The sequence below is a fragment of the Megachile rotundata genome, chromosome 13, assembly GCF_050947335.1.
Source record: "Megachile rotundata isolate GNS110a chromosome 13, iyMegRotu1, whole genome shotgun sequence".
Classification (NCBI taxonomy): Eukaryota; Metazoa; Arthropoda; class Insecta; order Hymenoptera; family Megachilidae; genus Megachile; species Megachile rotundata.
Window position 1 is genome coordinate 15,625,844 of NC_134995.1, and position 16,426 is coordinate 15,642,269.

Consider the following 16,426-nt stretch of genomic DNA (forward strand, 5'->3'; position numbering starts at 1 on the left):
GCTCGAAGCGCAGAAACGTGAGCGGGCTTCGAGATGAGCTTTTCGACAGGAAGACACGTTGATCCCGCGGAAGGGTTGTTACCTTTTACCAATTAACAAGCTGAACACAGTGTCCGTAATATGTAGTTTCTCCTGACGCGTTGATAGTTTACATGACAACCATTTTGTTCAACATATAAACGAAGATAAAAGAATCGTTATTTTATTCGCAGCTTCGACCAAGTCATTAATCAGTGCCATTAATGTTTGCAATTACAGTAAGTTCAGATATGTTAATCATTCATTGTCAGAATTAATTTGGATAAATTATGATCGTAATGGCGCAAGAGAATACTGGAGCTACCTTATCCGAACATGAATATTAAAGATATCCGTGGGGTACACGAGTGCTTGCGTGCCCCAACATCGTTGTATGTTTGTTGATGTGTATAATTTGAATTATGGAGAGCCAGTAGATAGATATATCATTCCCCTTTTTTAATATCTCGGGACAGGTATATAATATTCCGTTAGCTTTTATTTATGATTGTACGAAGTGTAAGCAAGCGCGTGATTTAAAATTCGTTTAAGAACAATCAATTTCCAAAACCTCCGGTTTATTAATTTTTTGCCTTCCACTAAATTTTTCAATTTATAGCAGAACCAATACTATTATTACACAGTGGTCTTATATAAAATCTCATCGATACGTAAAGAAATGCTAAACATTATTTATCGAGTTTAATGGGAGCCTCCGAACAGTTAATTGCGCGGGCATTAACGAAGAGTATAAAGTTATAACTAGGCGCAGGTATACACATTTACTAAATGATCGTTAATTAAGGTATTCGCGGTGTACATTCAATAAATTAAACGTCAAAAAATATTCACACCATTGATTAACGATTATTATCACTATATAAACTCTACAGTCCGTGAAATATTATTATTAATTGCTGTTATTAACGGAGTTAATTCTTCCTATCAATGACTATTATCGATAATGTAGGCAATTACTATGCCGCTGTCATGCTATTATTAACCATAATGACCACTTTAATTATGCAAATACATTACATTACGTGCGTGAACATTTGTTATTATTACTTCCAAATTCGATTACTTTGAATATCGTACCGCGTGCGAAAGCTGTAGTACGAAGAAATTAATTTATTAACAATTAAGACACATTATCTGCTGTATTCATACTGTATTTCGTGACATTTTATAGGAAGAGAATGAAATATTAACTCCTTTGAAACTATTATTTCAAGCTCGAAGCTTACAAAGCGAAATTTTGAAATCCTCGAATTCCAAGGTTTCTGAAATACTCAAATATAACTCGAGGAATTGACATCTTAATATTACGATATATTCAGGCAATAATTCGAGATTATAGTGGGATTTTAAGGATCGATACTCAGGTAGAATTATCCCAACGAAGTCCACAGGAAACAGTATAATGGTGATACAATTATGACAGGCACTTACGTATCCTCGGCCAGGCATTAATGGCTCGAATTATTCTCCGACGATAATGATACTGGAAATCCGTACTCCGAATAAACTAATAATTCCTTCCATCATTCAGCGACGATACAAGGCTTAACAATCCTCGTTAAAGTCGCGGAAAGGAGCAAAAGTCCCAAGATCGATATCGGGTCGGCGTTAACGCGAACTAACGAGTGTCCATGTTGTTTTCACCTTTTTTCTCGTGATGGTTCTGGAAAATGCAGCGCGTAGAAAAACATAGTGATCGTGTTCCTCGCTCGTGTCGTTACATCGTTAACGAACGGACAGAGGATGTAGTTTCGCGGTTAAATACGAGCCGATTATGCGACCGGCAAGACATTCATCGGACGGACGGGTAAAGGGGAAGAAACATGGCGGCTAAAGGCCCCGTGTCAATTTCATCTGATGTCTCGAGATTAGTGTCACTTATTTATTGTTCGTGGCACCGTACTTTTATTATATCTTGTCCGCGTTCACGATCTTCTGACGAGGATTCCTCTTTTTTTCTTACATCACATAACGCGACTTCTTGCTGGATCAGCCCCGAGCCACCTAACGATTTACTTGTTTTTATGCCGAGAACTGTTGCGCGTTCATAGAAGATACATCAAAATCCCTAACTACGCTTCGCCATCATTATATTTTTCCAGAAATTGCGAGCACTGGTCTTACGGATCGTGAGATTCAAATTTGCAATTTATTTACAAATTTCCAGTTCCATCTCTAATACCCTCCCTTTATCTTTTAAATACACTCAATTGTTCTGATACGTATCTATCCTTTTTTATCATGTCAGGGCCGTATCGATGTACGAAACGTGTAATACTGCATAGACGGGCTCGAAGGTGTAAAACGGAATAACATTTCGGTCGGTAAAAATGCTTATTTCCGCCGACTAAACTATGACCACTATATTTTGAAGAGGCCGTACGAAGAGATCCGAAGCTACACACGAAGTGACACTGATTTACCAAGATCCCATCGTTCCTAGTACCAGATTATCTCGTGTACAATGTTGAAACGCCGTGGTACTTATCTGTTCAAGCATGAAAGCCTGAAATATTAATGGCACCGATAGCGGAGTCTGGTTAGTAGCTGGAAACATCTAGACACGATGATATCTAATTTATTGAAGTCAATCTCGCTGTATTGACATGTTACTACATATTGTGCGCGAGCCGATTAAGATGCTGATACATTGAAACTAGAACACGTTCAGGTGGGATGTTTATCAGGATACACGGGAGACATCAGATATTGAATTATTAAAGCTTAATCCGTGAATCGCTCGATACAGGAATTTTAATATCAATTTTAATAGCGAAACCATCGAACCATTAAAACTCTCCGGCCGCTTAAAATGTAGCAGGATATTAAGACACTGAAATATCATACTTTATAATCCCATTGCGTTACGCATGAAATCGAAAACCAAAACCTGATACACGGATCGCTAAGACGCTTAATGTTCCACATATTAAGGTGTTAAAATATCGGAGTAATAAAGCTTTAGAAATTGAGATATTAACATCTTAAGGTCTTAAACACCGACATTAGTCCGGAAATGTCGTGTTACGCTGTCGGGGTTACACGAAAGTGTTTCTTCAAACTAAGTAATAAAATTATAAAATAATAGCGCTCGAGAGGTGACTCGCAGTCACCATTATATTTAATAATTTTAAATAAGCATTTTTTAACTGATTCTATAACATGACACGTGTGATGTATAAACACAGTGAAACAAATAATAGTGGACATTATTAGTAAAGAAATAATAACCTGAAGAAAATTCATTTAACTTTTTAACTGAGTTTTGAAGTTGCTGTTTGTAAGCAGTCAAATTATCTTCGAGCGCAAAGGGTTAAAATAGTGGAACAGCAAATTCTTATGTGCAGACATGCATATGAATTTTGACACAGTCCTCGAGATTATTATTATCGATGTAATTTGGATAAGCAAAGAATGTCCGAAACAGAATGAGGCTTGTGAAATCGATGTATCGAATAAATACGAAGTTGTTCCGAGATAGAACATCGTTTGCACACCGATACCCGAACAGAATTCCGAGAGACATTACCGTAAACGGTCCGATAAATCAGAAGACAAACGGACCGGTCGATGGATTAAATTCGCTGGCCAACAGGCAATTATGATACCGTCTTCGGTTTTATGGATCAAAACGACCCACGGTAACGAGCTTGGATCTTTAATTGCTGGAGAGGGACGCATACTGAAATACCGTCGCGCGAAAATTTCATAAATTTCATCTTCGTACCGACTCGATCGATCGTTCGATTAATATCGCGCTTCGGTCGAGATCTTGTACCGGATAATTTAATTAATTTAATTTGATTCGGGGATTCTTTACTCGAAGGAATTTGTACGCGAGATACAGTGTTGCTGTTAATGATAGAATTACATACTGATGCAGCGATATAATGCAGTTACGTGGTAATATAGTGTTACTGTAATGTTGAAATATGGCGAAGCAGCGACAAAGTATTATGGGTACAAAACAATCTAGCGTCATACGTTCAATGTAACGATCGTTCTTTATATGACGCAAAAGGATAAAACGACGTAAACGATCAAGTTCATTCGCGAAAGAAAAATCTAATACAGAAAGATCTGCGAACGAAATACCCGGTAGTGGTCAATGAAAACTCGTAGAACCGTCGTTCAGATTAGACGGGAGTGTCCACAATGACTGTATTATAGTTATTGCCTAGTACGAACACGTTGATGACGGTATTATACTGATTGCCATTTAACATAATGACTGTCACTCTGCGTCGAGCGATGCGTGTATATTGTTTCTGGAGGTTGACGACCCTTGACCCCATAGATACCGGGCACAAGTGTTTCCTGAAAAGGAGAAACAATTGTCTGTCTGATTGTCGCTTATATTGGAAGTCTCTTGTGGATTTGCCAATGATATCGCGCTGGCGAAATTGGGAAGTGTCACTTCGCGCTCATTGTTCTACACCATTGATCTCCGCTGGTGCCTTTTCGAAACATATTTAGGTCGAAATTAATCGGAGAAGTTGGGATTTGCGTGTTCAAGACTTTAGGACTTTAGGATTTTTAGAAGTTTGTAACTTTGGGAGATTGGGAGTGAGTTTGGATTTTTGGAATTGTGAGACTGGGTGTTTGAAAAGTTGGGACTTTGTGAATCTATGGTAGTTTGAGAACTCTGGAAGTTTAGAATTTTACAACTTTGAGACTTTGGTACTTTTGGAATTCGGAACTTGTAAATCTCTGCAACGATTTTGATACGTTGGACTTTAGAAGTTTAAGATATCGTAATTTATGGAAGTAATGGATAGGAACCGACAGGTAAGATGAAGATTTCGAGAGAATCTCGAGCCATAAAAATCGGAGTAGCCCTGGTCTAAAAGAACGAGGAGGCGTTACGTGGAATCGTGGGCAAGGGTTTAGCAACGAAAGATTAGTATATCTGTCGTGATATAGTAGCAGCGGGTAAACGGTCGGTGGTGCTCGCGTGTGCTGCACGAGCGGAGAGGTTCTCGCGAGCGCAAATTGGACGATGGGCTTGTGCACTCGAGATAAATAAACGCCATAGGGGGTTAGGAGGCCGCATGCGGGTATCGTGGAAGTTAGTCGTGGATGGCAATCGAATAAATTTGCACGAGTCTCGATCTTTCTTCTCCACCACCCTCTTCCCTTCGCACGATACAGAACTCGTAACAACTCGAAACATCAACCAGTTTGTAACAATCCTTATTCTCCTTCGGCCTTATTTTCCGAAATAACAATAACTAACATCTCACTGACAAAAAATATGATGTACCTATCGATAACGATGTTAAGAGATTCGCTGCTTTTAAGTCTACTTGTTTCTGAAACAGAAATTTGCGTCTCAGTTTTTTATGGAGTGAAATTATATTAAATATTCATTTCGTGTAAATCTTGTTAAACTTCCCTCGAATTTGTTCAACAACTTTTTACACGTCTTACACGATGCGACGCCTCGCTTTCTGGCGCTGTGTTTACATCGTGGCACGAGCGAAACAGCGACCACGTGTACCTCGCTGACACGCAAACATAAACGAGCTAAAAAAGCTCCAGCACGTGGCCGAGGATCGGGATGACCCTTTAACGCGTCGTTTCTCACATTATTGATATTCTACAAGTAATATTCTATGAAAAACCTTGCTGATCTAGATTAGATTTTCAATATTGTCTTATTATTAATTACCAAAATAATATCGTTAATTGTATGACAGAGAATACGTCATCCAACGATAAGTGTCATGGCGCCCAAGGCGTAAAGAAGACACGAAAAGCAGACGCACATAAATATCTTCGGATCGTACCTGTTTCGTGTAAGATCGTTTATTTGGGAAGAAAATTGCGTAGTCCAGTGACACAAAACTCACCCGTTTTTCTGCGGGTGTGAGTCGGTGCACATGGTGTTATCATATTTTGTAGCTCGCGCCAGATGCCAGACCCTTGCGACTGGTTACTTCTGGTTTTATATTCCGGTGTGTGGATATTTTCGGAAGTAGCTCGGTGGAAAAAACGCTTCGAGAACGAAAGGGAACAGTCTAATTTGTACATGGGGTTGTTTAGGGTGCACACCCCTTTCACAGCGGAAAGCTATTTTTAAACTCAATTTTTATCCTAACTAAATTTTGTATAAAAATTTCGTGATTCATCCCGAATGATTGCTACATTTAAACTAATCCGAAGAACGAATAAAAGTTAATAGACTACCATCGAGAACGTGATCGATTTGTTAGTATTCGTTGCGGTGTGCACACAGAATGCAGGGAATATGTAATACATAGAGAGTGTAAATAAGCACGTAGTGTGCAGGGGTTAATATCATCCTATAGCGAAGTACTTAACGTCGAACACGTTTTCGAGCGTAGCGTACGTCAGCGCGGCAATAAATACAAGCCGGCTCGCAGATAAGAGCGCATTAAGCTCGAAGGGGAGCAGAAGAAACGTTTTCTAGGAGCGCATAACTTCTTCTCCGTTGTAATTCAACAGTTATTTCGCCGGCACCGGGAACGAGGATAGTTAAATCATCGCGGGACGCTAGCATCGATCATGCCGGGGGCTTGTTACAGTCTCGCCATGAAACTGTTTGTATCTGTCTATCTCCACGGTAAAGAATCTTATCCGTTCGTCCATCTACCTTCCCTATTTCAACCGGCTACCACGCAAGTAGCGTTTCCACGGTGACTTAAATACCATCGACTGCCTCTAAAACACCTGAGCCGTCCACGGGACCCTGCTGAGTCTTTGTGTGAGTCCTCCTGGATTCCCCGTCTCCTTTTATCGAGTTCCTCCGGCTCTCCGATGACCTTATCGCGGATACCTTGCGTAAACTGATCCTGATCAATCTATTCCAATTTAACGTTACAGGGGTGTTTCCGTTGCAAGCTGATATTACGAATTTTCGCGAGGTAGACGATGATGATATCGCGATATGATGAATAACGCGTAGCTACACCACGCATGGTTATTCTACGCGTTGTTATTCCACGCGTGGTTATTCCACGCGTAGCAATCTAACGCGTAGCTACACCACGCATGGTTATTCCACGCGTGGTTATTCTACGCGTGGTTATTCTACGCATTGTTATTCCACGCGTGGTTATTCTACGCGTAGCAATCTAACGCGTAGCTACACCACGCATGGTTATTCCACGCGTGGTTATTCCACGCGTGGTTATTCCACGCGTGGTTATTCCACGCGTTGTTATTCCACGCGTGGTTATTCCACGCGTGGTTATTCCACGCGTTGTTATTCCACGCGTGGTTATTCCACGCGTTGTTATTCCACGCGTAGTAATCTAACGCGTAGCTACACCACGCATGGTTATTCCACGCGTTGTTATTCCATGCGTGGTTATTCCACGCGTAGCAATCTAACGCGTAGATACACCACGCGTAGTTATTCCACGCGTAGATACACCACGCGTAGATATACCACGCGTAGTTATTCCACGCGTAGCAATCTAACGCATAGCTACACCACGCGTGGTGTAATCGCTACGCGATAATGAACGGTAGAGAAATTTCAACTGAAAAGTATATCGTTTTCTTCGATTATGATTAATTAAATCTGGCGGGAGTCAACACGCGATCGGAACTCCCACGAACCGGAAATTCGATGCTGGTAGCCGCGGTGAGGACGAAAAGTCGATGGTGTCGAGTAAATTAATCGCGTGGCCGGCAGTCAATTAACCGCTCCCCCATTACCGTCCATCAAACCGATATTTACGAAGATTAATCGACTGGAGAGCGTACCGTTAACCTTAACCGAACGCTAGTTTAAGGCACCGTTCACAACGTTCGCGTATCACCGTGAAAGGAGCGGTCGTAACGCGTTACGCTCGTACATACGTAACATGCGCAGCTGCTTCCGGATGCGATTGCCGGAAGTGTTGCCCGGTACATTCTTACCGACGCGATTTATGCACGTGCAAACCGATTTATGCGATACTCGTTACGTTCGCGACGCAAATGCGAAATTTTACCTAGGAAAATGCACGATCGAAATAATAAACGATTCGACGAAAAGTGCAAGGAAACATGTGCATATGTTACAGCGTTGGTGCATATATTTTTGTATACCCCATATCCCTAGTTACATATTCTTTTGAAAGGCGATTTCTGTGAGGTTCTCTGAATATGATTTGCTTTAGCGTATTTCCATTGAATTGTACATTTTCGAATGAAAACCAGTTTGAACGTCCTGTAAGGTGTCCTCCCGATTTTTATAATCAAGTATATTGAATAGAACCTGTTCCTTCGTTTTCAAACGAAAACTCATGACGATAAATTTCACGCCACGAGCTTTAAATCGTTCGTCTACACTAAAGATCGTCTAGGTTCCTTAACAAAAAAGTCCTCTCGAACCATAAATTTCATGCAAGACTCGATTTCTTTGTGTCACGAACTGCTTGTTAGAAGCGATTTGATATTGTCAACCGGTCGAGTTAATTGGTCTCTTTTAATTATAGTTGTGCGTCACGAATGTTGGACGATTCCTAATGCCGAGCGCACGATTGAATCGATCGGAGAATGACGAACGAGTAACAGTATTTTTCTTAACTGGTCGGGAGCTTGAAATATACACCGAGATACAGTTACTGATCGCTTCTATGTCCAACCGGGTTTTAGATGCATCGACAAACGATCATTGCAGCGTGGACGGTGAACGCGTGACCGGAATTCGAATGCATCTCGCGAATTAGGCGAAGATAACGTTACAGGAATTTCTTCGCATTAATAAGCTGCATTATCGTATCTTTTTAACCGTATTTTCGATCGTACTTAAAAACTTAATAACTCGCATATCTTTAAAGAATCTACTAGCACTTTTTACTCATTCAAATATATCTTTGTTATTTGCCATAATCGATGCTTTTCATTATTTACTGCAATTACGGGTGCTAAATTAAGAATTAATGAGTAATAGCTTCCAACTCCGGGCCATAAAATAAACGACCGCTTTCAGAAAAAGCAGACGCAGTTCGCATTAAAATTGATCCTCATAATAATATCAACGTTCCATTCACAAAATCAACGTTCTCGATTCCAGACAGCAAAAACAGATTGCAAAGCGTCGAGGAATGGCAGTCTCATCCAGCATTCCACTCAACCGGATAACATTACCAGAAACCCCTTAATCTACAAACCCATTTCCCTTTCAGCTACCAAGCATTCTACCTTGCGCCATTATTCCGTCGCCTCGGTGAGAATGTCCCGTCGACTTTTAAATAATCGACCGTGATTCCCGGTGGTTTGCTCGTTCCTCGTAAAAAGTTCTATTTAATCTGTAAAACGCTACCGCGACCGAGCTGGACGCTTTACGATTCATCCAGGCTCGTTTGATTGAACGGTTTATGAGTGTTCCTCGCGTGAGCCGCCAGTTTCTTCTTCGCCTTGCATCACCTCGGTGTCATTGGCGTAACTAGCATTTTTATGGGGACATTAGAATTAGATGACGGTGCGGTATATTACCTGCACGGTGTAAAACCATTTATTGAATCGCGTTGGAAGGATACGGGAATAACCACGCGTTATATTATGACGCGTGGTGTAGCTGCACGCTGGATTACTGCGCGTTCGATAACCGCGCGTGGGGTAACTACACGCTAGGTTGCTACGCGTTGGAAGACTACGAGTTAGATTGCTACGCGTGGAATAACCACGCGTGGTGTATCTACGCGTGGAATAACTACGCGTGGTGTATCTATGCGTGGAATAACCACGTGTGGTGTAGCTACGCGTTACATTACTACGCGTGGAATCACCACGCGTGGTGTACCTACGCGTTAGATTGCTACGCGTGGAATAACCACGCGTGGTGTAGCTACGCGTTAGATTGCTACGCGTGGAATAACCACGCGTGGTGTAGCTACGCGTTAGATTACTACGCGTGGAATAACCACGCGTGGTGTACCTACGCGTTAGATTATTACGCGTGGAATAACCACGCGTGGTGTACCTACGCGTTAGATTACTACGCGTGGAATAACCATGCGTGGTGTACCTACGCGTTAGATTGCTACGCGTGGAATAACCACGCGTGGTGTAGCTACGCGTTAGATTACTACGCGTGGAATAACCACGCGTGGTGTACCTACGCGTTAGATTGCTACGCGTGGAATAACCACGCGTGGTGTAGCTACGCGTGGTGTATCTACGCGTGGAATAACTACGCGTGGTGTATCTATGCGTGGAATAACCACGCGTGGTGTAGCTACGCGTTAGATTACTACGCGTGGAATAACCACGCGTGGTGTACCTACGCGTTAGATTACTACGCGTGGAATAACCATGCGTGGTGTACCTACGCGTTAGATTGCTACGCGTGGAATAACCACGCGTGGTGTAGCTACGCGTTAGATTACTACGCGTGGAATAACCACGCGTGGTGTACCTACGCGTTAGATTGCTACGCGTGGAATAACCACGCGTGGTGTAGCTACGCGTGGTGTATCTACGCGTGGAATAACTACGCGTGGTGTATCTATGCGTGGAATAACCACGCGTGGTGTAGCTACGCGTTAGATTACTACGCGTGGAATAACCACGCGTAGTGTAGCTACGCTCGGTGTATCTACGCGTGGTGTAGCTACGCGCGGTGTATCTACGCGTGGAATAACTACGCGTGGTGTAGCTACACACTAGATACCTACGCGTGGAAGCCCTCAGTTACGCCAATGTTCGTCTTCTTTTTCCCCTCGTACTTAATTTTCTTTCGGGCCGGGGACCCATAGTGGAAGAAAGATCGGTTCGTTATCGCGAAACACCGGCGTTGAGAGCGAAATAATGCATCGTGGGCGCAGATAACCGGTTTTACACGCGTGTCAACGATAGTCAAAGCCCCGCCTTAATCATTCTAATGTGTTCCCCTCCCTTTCCGCCTTTTTTATTCGCGTGTGACCGCAGCTTCTTATTTCGCTGGCAAAAATTACGATAACAAGCTAATCGTTCCGTGGCGGACACTTTTCGGCGACCCTTGTTCGGGATTCCTCTCTGAAACGAGTTTCTAGTGGTTTTGGCAGTGCTGATAAAAGGTCCTTTTGTTTTTTACTCGCTACTTCAGTGTATGGAAAGTTTATGATGTTTCGGGGGCTCGTTAAGTAGGAAATTCTTTTTTGCCATTTCGAGTTAATGGCGGATTTGAAGGAGCGAACGTCGTACGATTCCCCGTTTAGATATGAACATTTTGTTGAATCGATCAGATAAGAGATTTAGGTTTTATACTTCTTTCGATGAGACACAATATTATTTTGGGTTATTCCTTCTGCTTTAGAGGAGTTTAAAATTGCATCTTTGATGGAATTTTAGTATGTGTTATTACGTGTCTTACCACATACGGTGATTTTCACTGTGGCAGACGTGTTACTGATTCATAGCGCGTCGTATCAAATACACTTATTTCTACTTGACAATGTTAAGATTCCTTTCATCCGTCGAATAGTGGAAATATATAACAATAACAACGTGGAATAACACAGTGGAAAACACTGTTCTATCACTGACAAACAGTTCAATGAGCAGAATCCACATATCGCGTTACAAAATATAAAAGCTAAAGATACCGAAGAAATGAATTTCCAAAGATCCGGACACGAAACGTAGTTGGATACTTGGTGGATTTATAGTGGAAGGTGCACACGGTGCAACACAGGTCGATCGCGATAAATCTCGATCTTTATGGTGATCCGAAGTGCGAGGCAGCCACGTGCTCTATGGTTATATCCGCCCACTTTCGCCCCCATTGACATCCGCCCTCTCTCGCGATACACGCTATTTATTTTCTCCTCTTGGCCCCCACGATGTGAACTCTTTCTTTTTCTAACGTTTATCATTCGCTGAAAAATTCGATCATCTCGTTTTATGATCGGAAGCTAATAGGACAAATTGAATTTCTTTTTATATATTTATCCACAGAGTGCAGTAAAATTTTAAAAATAAATGAGACAAATAATGATCACATGTTATTGATCGTAAATAAAATTAAATTCTACCTCGCTCTCAAGCATCCAAAGATGCATGTGTATGTCTGTTCATACTTTACTCGTGTATTTACTCTGATCACAATACCTGAATATTGAAATACCCAAGATTTTAATATGTCCTATCTCAGTTATTATACCCAGCTAATTTCATTTTGGGACTCATTTCGCGGCCATAACTGACCTGTTTTAGATAAAAAATAACAAGCACTTGCGATCTACATGCGAACGATGGACGAGCTGGTTTCCGTAATGGATCTGTAGAAGCCACGGAAAGCGTAGTAATGACAGGTGACTCGTTAATTTATGTGGTCGCAAACAGTGCAGATATCGAAGGGTATGTATTAGCATAATACGAAGGATGATCGATTATTTCAATAAATGTAATCAGCGGCTACGTTTAACGGGAATCTGTCGACCGAACGTAATGACGATGATAACGAAACTGATGGGGAATAATGAGATGCGTTCTAAACCTCTGATAGTCTGTTTTACATATTCATTTACGCTGTAGCGCGTTCGCGTGATGTGTTAACGTTGTTCCGATATTTTTTTATTATCTCCATAATATATTTTTATCTTCACGTTATTATTTATTTCATTCTTCGCATTGTTTATACATGGCTAAATGTATAAGAACTTTATTTAACCGGTAAATATTTAGTTAGCAGTTATAATCCTGTTTTAAAAATATGTTAACTTGTTTTTAAATAGTGCAGATACGTTGTCAAGTCTGGTTTAGAAACATGTACTTTACGCGACACCAAATACGAGCAATCATCGCGCGTTTGATCGAAAAATTAGGTACATTTTACGAGGTTAATTTATGTAATAGAAGGAAAAAGAGTGTCAAGAAAGAACGACCATAAGATTAAAATTATACACTTACAAGTCTCGGCGAGTAACAAAAATCTAATCATCGTTCGATAAAGATCTCTCGTTTTGCATATGCACCCCGATGAATTATTCAACCCTTCTATCAATTACGTGGCCGTGCAGAAATTACCCTAATTTCCTGTTCAACGGATATCCGATCTAACAGTGTTTCCTCCGCCAGCTTATATTGTTCGGGAATCGTGCTCAACCGCGTTAAATTCACATCGAGAGATGCAGGCGTTAAGTTAATTAAACTATGATCGAGTAATTTCGTCGAAGCGTTTGGTATTCAGAAATGTTCTCTTTTCAAAACGGAAGGAAGCGTTTCGCGTGTTCGTTTTCACGCGTCCATGAGCACGTTTGTTACCAGCACGCCTGCACGCGCGCTGGAAATTCGACCGTGAACGCTTTTAACACGATCAGAGGCTGCCGTAAACGATATTCGAGCAGAATTTTCCTCGGTCAAGGTGATCGATGACGCCTTCGAAATTCTAATATATTGAATCGCTGGAAGGCCCGGGAATAACCATGCGTTATATTGCGATGCGTGGTGTAGCTGCACGCTGGATTACTACGCGTTCGATAACCGCGCGTGGTGTAGCTACGCGCTAGATAGCTACGCGTGGAATAACCACGCGTGGGGTATCTACGCATTAGATAGCTACGCGTAGAATAACTACGCGTGGTGTATCTACGCGTGGAATAACCACGCGTGGTGTAGCTACGCGTTAAATTACTACGCGTGGAGTAACCACGCGTGGTGTAGCTACGCGTTAGATAGCTACGCGTGGAATAACTACGCATGGTGTATCTACGCGTTAGATAGCTACGCGTGGTGTATCTACGCGTTAGATAGCTACGCGTGGAATAACTACGCGTGGTGTATCTACGCGTGGAATAACCATGCGTGGTGTAGCTACGCGTTAGATTACTACGCGTGGAACAACCACGCGTGGTGTAGCTGCGCGTTAAATTACTACGCGTGGAATAACCATGCGTGGAGTAACCACGCGTGGAATAATCATGCGTGGTGTATCTACGCGTTAGATAGTTACGCTTTCTTTCTATCGGAAATGGAAAAGTTGAAGTTCTCTGTCGACTGCACCGTCGATCACCTCGATCCCGACACGTTCTCGCGAATCAGCTTGTCGTTTTTTATTCCAAAGATTCATCTCGCTCCATCAGGCTGTCGCGGCATTAACCCGTCGAGGTTAAAGTAAAAAACGGCGACTTTTCACCTGGCCAGTAGTGGCCATTACACTTCCAATTACGGATGCGTGGTAACACTGCTCGAAATGATTAGCAGGATCAGGTTTTTGCCCTGTTCGAAAGAAACGACGTGTGTTTAGCGCAATAAAATCTTTACTGCGTGTTCTACACGCAACTGCTACCAACTGCTACCGGCCGTAAACGGACCAAGGTAATACCTCGCTATTCCACACAGATTACAGGACACGGCAGGAATGTTATTGCTGCTTACTTGAAAATTCAAGGACTCTTTGATTTTATTTCACCGTGCTCCGCTCCGAGGGTGTTACGTTGATGATATCCGAGTTTGTAACCAGAAACGTTGATATACTCGGATTAATAAACGTTGTATTTTACGATTATTCCGATGCGTATCATATCGGACGTTGATCTGCTAATTATTTTAAAGCGCGGTATAATTTGAAGCGGCGCGAGCGGAAATAACAAAATTAATTGAAAATATGGATTAATATACGACTACAAGTTTTTCCCTTCGAAATCGATAGACGAAAGTCGCTCGATTTTTTAACGCTCTTATAAGATGTCGGAATCGTAAAACGTTTACGCTGTGTGCACAAGGAAATTACTTCGTTCACTACGCTGCTATATTTATATTATGTTTTTTCTTTGCCGTATTATAAATATTCTTATCTGTACAGTTTTGCTGAAAAATCTCGAGTACAACATTCGTTCGTTATTAAAATTCATGGATATTTTGTTGCGGAGTTGATGTTCGGTCGAGGGATTCCGGTGAGGAAGAGCGAAGTGAAAAAAGATAGAAAAGAGCAACGAAGGAAGTTCTCGTTTTCTACTATATTCTTCCTAGCGACTGTACCCACCTTCTAGCACCCTCGTAGGGTCCAGCCACCTTTTTATCCTTGTCCCTCTGTCTCCGCTTCCCTCTGTTCCTCCTTCCACGATGCCAGTCACCGGCCCTGACTCCTGCTGGCTCGCCGTTACGCTGTTAAACGAGCGAATCGCCAGTAGCTATCGGCGCGAGCGCATCTGGAAAGAATAAAGTACACGTTACGAAGGGTAAGCAAGCAGTCGTGCAGCGATGCAAGCCGTATACTAGCGTAGACTGCATAAGTAATAGAGCCCCCAGCCCCGGGATCTGGGACCAGGCTCTTCGTTTCTTCGTTTCCTCCTCGTTCACGGAGGAACTCGTTCAACCCTCGATACGCTTCACCGACTTACCCCTTGGGGCTCTGCAACACTATTTCCACCTAGCTAGCTGGATACTGCTCAAATGATCCCTTCGTGGGATTCGATTACACCTTTTCGAGTGTACTTGTGTAGGTGCGATACCGCGGTCTACGAATTTATTTCAGTTCGTGAGGATTGCTTACCTTTATTTTTGTTCCGAGTGATTCGATTCGACGCGATTGAATTCGGCCGGACTTAATTGCACATTCGATAGAATACGATTCCGTGTCATTCAGTTTTATTCAATTCGATTCCTTTCGATTCTAATTCAGTTCGACGCGACTCGAACTTACCCTGACAATTCCTTTCGAGATACATACGAGAACATATGTCGATGAGACAATTGAAAGTTTCATACCTAAGCACAATCTAAAACGAAGAAATTCTTCGACAGTTCTGATATTATCTAAGCACCATAAACTAAAAAAGGACCAGCAAAAGAAAATATTAACGACTTATTTATCCGTGTATACGTTAGCTTCCAGAAGCTATTGCCCCTCCCTGTCCTTTGGAATCACGACCGAATCATTATATACCTTACGCTATAAAAGAAGAAAACCCTTATTTGGACCCTGCCACGATGCTATCACAGATTCTTTATCGTTCTATTAGCCGCTACTTAGTTTTATTGGTCACAGTGCCTTTTGTTACCTGCAGTAGCATAAAGTCCCCCGTCAGACCACTTAAAGTCGGGACATCTTCGGATTCCGAAGGAATCGACGATACAAAATGAAAGAAAAATTTCTTGGACAGCCTCCAATCGACTGCACGTTTCTTCTTCGAGAAAACTAAACGCTGTGTTCATTTTGATTTTGTTAGTCGATTTTGCATACGGAAAATGTTTTTCGATAACGTGGCTCGATCTAAGGCAAACACGAAGGGAGACGAGGATGCGCGAGTTTTTGCGAAGAAAATTCTATCACGTAGAGAAAGGGTTGCATGTAATTGTAACCTCTGTATTGAAATAATTTCACGAGACTTTTTGTGGTTTCTGTTAGAGGTAAACCACAATAATTTCCCAAGGCGCTCGATTTTCAAATCGAGATTGCGATAACGTATATGGAAGATTAATGCGTTGACCATAGCAAGGGTCGATG

The 16,426-nt window shown here is 42.0% G+C and overlaps 1 protein-coding gene across 1 annotated transcript in view; it reads right to left on the reverse strand.

Moving 5' to 3' along the window:
- Positions 1 to 16,426, reverse strand: part of Cog1 (conserved oligomeric Golgi complex subunit 1) — a 75,237-nt gene that overhangs the window by 41,705 nt on the left and 17,106 nt on the right. The window contains exon 2 of the mRNA XM_076539011.1: positions 14,963 to 15,128. The gene's annotated coding sequence lies outside the window, so the exon portion shown is untranslated. The remainder of the gene's footprint in view (positions 1 to 14,962; positions 15,129 to 16,426) is intronic.